This window comes from Parasteatoda tepidariorum, chromosome 4, assembly GCF_043381705.1.
Source record: "Parasteatoda tepidariorum isolate YZ-2023 chromosome 4, CAS_Ptep_4.0, whole genome shotgun sequence".
Lineage (NCBI taxonomy): Eukaryota > Metazoa > Arthropoda > Arachnida > Araneae > Theridiidae > Parasteatoda > Parasteatoda tepidariorum.
Genome location: NC_092207.1, coordinates 32,776,081 through 32,782,413, shown reverse-complemented (window position 1 = coordinate 32,782,413; position 6,333 = coordinate 32,776,081).

Genomic DNA, 6,333 nt, shown 5'->3' with positions numbered 1-6,333 from the left:
TTTAGGGAAAAATTTCGTATTCATATGTGCTCGCTCGGGATTTATTACTTCCTTGTAAATGATTATGTAATATTATGTCGTTGATAGGGTGGGGGAGATAGATAAATGTCCTCTTCAGTATTTAAGACAATATTTATGTTTCAATTGATTTAAATTCATCAAAGTTAATAGCAAGTAAAATAAAAATAATTAATGTTTTTCCAAACATAAGATGTTATAGTAATATTACAAACACGTTTCTTGTTTTTACTTTAGAATTATCTTTTACAGTTATAAAGTATCAAAAATTGAAATTAATATAAGCTCAAATTTACTAATACATCGTAATTTAGTTGTGTTATGAATAATTTTAAAAACTTCATAATCAAACATGTAAATTTAAAGTAATGACCATGGGGCCTACAAAAATTCTGTGCTTAGCCCCTCCCCACCCACCACGCATTTCTATATCTGCCCCATTTTTCCATGACGTAATAGCAGTATAGTTTAATATCAGTTACTTAGATTTTTAATAAAAATTACCATAAAACTGTGCAAAATGTGAATATTGTCTTTATTTCTTACTTATTCTCATAAAAATTACCACAAAACTGTGCAAAATGTGAATACTGTCTTTATTATTTTTCACAATTTTAATTATTAAAAGAAATATTTCTTTAATTGCATGCCGTATGCATTATAAACATTTGCAACATAAACAAAAGAAAATACTGTCTACAGTGATAGTATTTGTATAAATTACCCTATTTGTATTAATTATGTGACTTATAAAAAACTTAACCCCAGTAAAACTTGTTCTATTTATTTGCCATCAGTGTTTTTTTTTTTTTAAATTCAGTTAACTGCCTTATTGTTTCTATTGAACAGTCATTTCCTTAAGTTCTTAAAATATTAAACTAATAAACAAAATGAGACATTAGAACGATGCAATATAATACTGCCGTGCTAGAAATCGCTAGACTCCTGAATCCTATCTTCTAATATTAGAGCTAATATTTTATAACATTAAATAGTGTTCAATCTAACATTCGAACTTTTAAAATTATCATCTATTTCAGCACTTTCGGTCCAGCGCCACTTTTTTATGAAACGGCATCCCATATTATTAATAAATAAACATTTATTTATAAAAGAAAACAATAAATTAAATATTATTTAAAATATTACTATTAGCCAATGCAATTTTATGCCAAAACACGCAGGAAAATATTTGCGGGAGTAAATTCTGTTCGCGAATGATAGAACTCGAAAAACTTTTTCAACTGTTGAGTTGTAACTTCTTCACGTTTGCTTACGACGTCATATTGTTCGAGCTTGGCAGCCTTCTCTTCGTTACTTTTTAAAAGTAACGTTGCCATATATGGTGAGCAGTGCTGACCACATCGCCTCAATCATGTCATTGTTCATGAAGTAGCCTTAACCACTATGAGTCCCCTGTTCCACGACGAGCTTCAGCAGAAGCGCTTTCCTTTTTTATAACCCTTGTCAAAAATTAACTCAGAAGCTTATTGGAAGATTATATATTATCTAAGTTTACACTTTAGAAGTTCCAAGTTACAGTTTGAGTGAGGAAAAAACAGAAGCCTATGTGAAATCTTTGTTCAGAAAAGTAGGTTTATATATAAAAAAAATAAAAAAAGTAGTCATCTTTCACTTTTCACTGGCAATAAACAATCTTACATTTCTCATTTAGATTCACCTGGCCTTAGACCGCGACCGACCAGCTCTTCACGAACCATGCCTTTACGCAGAACAGCACGTGGCGGAAAGGGGCTCCCTTCCGGCCGCACACCAGCTCAGCCACTGGATAATTTCGCTATACTTGACGAGCAGTTCCGACCGCCAAGACATCCTTCTGGGAACTATTATAGATATTTCATGGAACTATCACTGTCATATGATCTCGAGGAACTCCGCAGCATACGAGATACCTACGAGAAGACGTACGAGCTGACAAAAGATGAATACCACCTCCACCTCTAATGCTCAATGAGAAACCTTGAAAGAGATATTCAAAATTACAACTGGAGGAAGAAGCAAGAAAGAAAAGAGAAGGAGAAGGCCTCTACTGTTGTAGAGCCTACTAACACCAAGACAGTAGAAATACCTGAGATTATCCCTGAATGCAGTGCCCAAGCTAATTGAAACCCATTCAATGTTCTGACTGATTTGGACACTACAGTAACTCCGGAACTTCCTGAGAAGATGAATAAGAAAAAGAGGAAAAAGATGAAAACAAGCGCCAACCAGGAAACACTTCCCGAAAAAGCTACAGAAGGCAAACCAACCCGCCCATCCCAGTACTAGCTCCCGTCATCCCAGCGGACCCAGTACCGGCAGAGAGTATGGAGATTGCCGAACCGGTGCACCCCATCACTACCACCAGCCCAACCCTGGACACTTCTCCAAAACCAAAGCTGAAAATCCTTATCCGAGGCCTGAAAATAGATACAGATATTCTTGAATTAGAGAAATATCTCAAAGATTTCGGACTTCTCCCGAAAAAGATAGTGCAGCTCAAGCGACGAAGAGGGGAGGAGCTTAGGCCCCACCCACTTTTCCTCATCATCCAATGGGATACAAGCTCGGCCAGAAATATCTACAACATCAGATCTATCCTTGGCCTCTGAACGCTCTATCTGTAAGACCAGTACAGATAGAGCGTTCAGAGGCGGACGATTCCAGGTCCAATGCTACAAATGCCAAAAATTTGGACACACTCAGCGTAGTTGTACAGCCACAGTTCCCGCCTGCATGAAATGTGCAAAAGACCACTACACGTACGAATGTGCTAAACCATCCACAGAACCAGAGACCTGCATCAACTGTAATGGTGAACACCCAGCCTGTTTTACGGGCTGCGGTGCAAGACCCAGGAAGCTCCCTAAAGAAAGGAAACCCAAGAATGCCACTGACTCTGCTACGAGATTCCTTAGACTTTTCAAAGAGATGAAAGAACTACTCAAAGACGAAGAGCTAGTTAAGCTGCTTCGTTCCCTCCTCCCTGAGTCCCAGAATAAGTGCCTACAAGTCATCTCCTCACATGACTTCCACAGCGATATGTTGTGGTGAACTCTTAAAATTATTTTTCCTTGAAATTTAGATTTACAAGTTAGGACTACTACAGATTTGATGAATTGGTAAGTGAGGCTTCGCGCAAAAGGCCGAGGTTACTACTATTTCCAGCATCTGGCCTTAAGTTTTTCTTTTTTTCCTCTTGAAATAATTTAGAACCCGAACTGTGTCAATTTTTTTACTTCACTTTCAACAAGAATTCTAAAAATATCTAATAAAAGAGGTGATTGCAGGACAAACATTGGCATCTCAAAAGAGCATTGGCATTTGAGGGAGATCAAATTAAAACACATAGTTATAGTAGCTCTCAAAATTGGAATGATGTCAGCCATCTGTAAAATTATTATTTCCTTAAAGTTTTTAGGTTGGTTTTAATTTAGCTAAATTACGATGATGCTGAATTTTTTTTTAACTGAAGCATTAGGAGGTACTCTTTGAGATTTCTAATTATTAAGCAGGGCATATACCTTCTGTTCCACTTGTCAGCGACATCCATTCTTATATGACTACCAGAAATAATTTTTAAAATTCATTCTGTAGTACTTTATCAAGAAAAGGGATGTTTGGGCTTTTAATACTGATGTGTCATTATATGTTTATGTTTTTAAATAAATAAACAAGGGTAAAAATATAGAAAATGTACAACTGTTTGAGCTTTAATTGAAAAACAAAAAATTTATGAGTACTACGAGTATTATCTGTTATACTCGAATCGGTAAAAAAAATATTCAATCTGTAATGAAAAATATTGTAAACCATCAGTTGTGTTATAAAGTTTTTGAAAGGAAATATATAGGAACAAAATAATAGGAACACCTGTGAAAAAATGAAAATATTTTAATTATAAGGAGTTGGGCCACCTTTGGCCTGAATGACAGCTTACATTCGAAGTAGAATTGACAAATAAAGGTCTTGAACAAAGTTTTACAGCCATTCCTCTTGCAGGGCCGTCTCGAGTTCAGAGAGCGTGCGTGGAGGAGGAAACCGAGCACGGACTTTTTTTTCTAAAAAACCCCATAAAGGCTCAATGATATTGAGATCACGGGACTGAGGATACCATATTAGATATTCCACTTCATCATTATGCTTGTGGCGTAACTACCACTACGAATATTAAACATCAAATCACTGGTATATAAGACATGCTAACTCGATTCAAAAAGTTAAGAAAGTTACCAATAAGGCTCATGCTGCATATAGTTGCCTGAGACCAATTATAAGCTCAAGTTCTCCACTACCCCTAAACCTCAAGAAAACGCTTTACACAATGTGTATAAGGCCTATATTAACATATGCATGCCCCGCCTGGGGATGCATAAGCCAAACTCAACTTAAAAAGCTCTAAACAGCTAAAAACAAGCTACTAAGACGCATCACTGGTGCTCCATACTATCTCTGCCAAACAATGCTATCAGAAATGATTTGAACTTAGAAACAATCAGCGAATATATCAGCAAACTAAAAATCTCATTCTTTAGTAATGCCAAAGACCCAAACCCAGCAGGCTTTAATGAACTCTTGAATAAGGACCTACTTCCAGACATGGTACAGCACAATCCAATTACCTCGTTCTTATTATCAGATTGCATCCTCTCAAGGCATTATAAATAAATCCCCTCCCCCCACTATTACTCCATGGATACTCCCAAAGAGGTGAAAGGACCTTCATGTGATCGCCGACTCGGGGGTATCCACCCCTAGTATTTTACCTAACTTATCCCCTTAACAGTTCTCAATCTATTATTGATCTACAATTTCACATTTATTAAGCCAGACACAGAGTATAGACCTGCGTCGCCTAAAGCTTCTGCTACTTCTCTAGTATCTCTTGCTAACGTCAGTACTACAGGCGCCTACGGGCACTACATTATGATGAAGAAGTGGATTGTCCGCTTCGCGGACAGGTGCTCCGTATAATACTTCAGCCTAAGCCTAACTCGATTCAATCATGAGGCACATTTTTATAGATGAAGGTTGGCATGGTCTAAACTCCGCCTCCACATTGGTGACCTCCGGACGTGATTTGTACACCCAGTAACGCCCACTTCAATCTGGTAACGCCTACTTCCATGGATGGTCCACATTGAACAATTGTCTTGCTACTTGTGACTGCGATATTATCCAATCCTTCTCACGCTGTTGCTACTCAGTCTAGTCTCGATTTAACACAACGTCGGCCTGCATACACTCAACTGCTAATGACAACACAGGAGCGATTACGACTATGAAGTTAATGCACCTCTCTCTTTCAGCACTCAAAAACCCGGTGACTCTCTCTCCCGGTAATTTCATAAGTACAGCAACCAGTGGTATCCGTTCATCGAATTCTATCCCTGATAAACTTCTGGTGGGGGAGTATTGTGGCGTAACTACCACTACGAATATTAAACATCAATTCACTGGTATATAAGACGTGCTAACTCGATTCAATCATGAGGTACCTTTTGATAGATGAAGGTTGGCATGGTCTGAACTCCGCCCCCAAATGCTCATTTAACCATGTTTGAACACAGTGAGACGCGTGAACAGGGACGTTGTAATCTTGCGTTGTCATCGCATCACAGGACGTTTTCCTGGAAAGAGAATATGAAATATAGGGTGAAGATGATTTGCGAGAATGCTTCGGTAATGGTCACCTTTGACCACCCCCTCAAGACAACGAGAGGCCTGACCAAATTCACGGGCAGATATAGCGCCCCACACCATCACAGAACCACCTCCATGTTTCACGATTGGAACCAGGTAGTCAACATGAAATGCTTTTGCCGGCGTTCGCCACACGAACACACATCCGGTGGTCTGGAATAATGTAAAGGAGGATTCATCAGACCAGATGACTTGATCCCATTGTAGTTGTGTCCATTTTAGGTGGTCTTGGCACCACTGTAGTCCCTTCAAAGCATTCCGCGCTGAAACTAACGGTTTTGGAATAGCTACTCTGCCATGAATGGTAGCAGCATGCAACTCCCGCTGAATAGTTTTCATGGATACGGGGATCTGAAGGTGGGTATTCATCTCGGACGTTATCACCGGCAGTGTAGTCTTGCGTTTTCGAGCGACTATCCTCTTCAACATCCGTCTATCACGGTCTGAAAACTTCGACTTCCTGCCGCTGTTGTGCTTCGCATAAGACACATTATCCAACTTTGTGTATGCCGACAGAGTTCCTGATACAGTGGTCCTTGAAAGACCCACAAGGTTCGCTGTTCTGGACACGGACGATCCAGCGAGGCGAGCTCCGATTATCGTGCCTCTCTT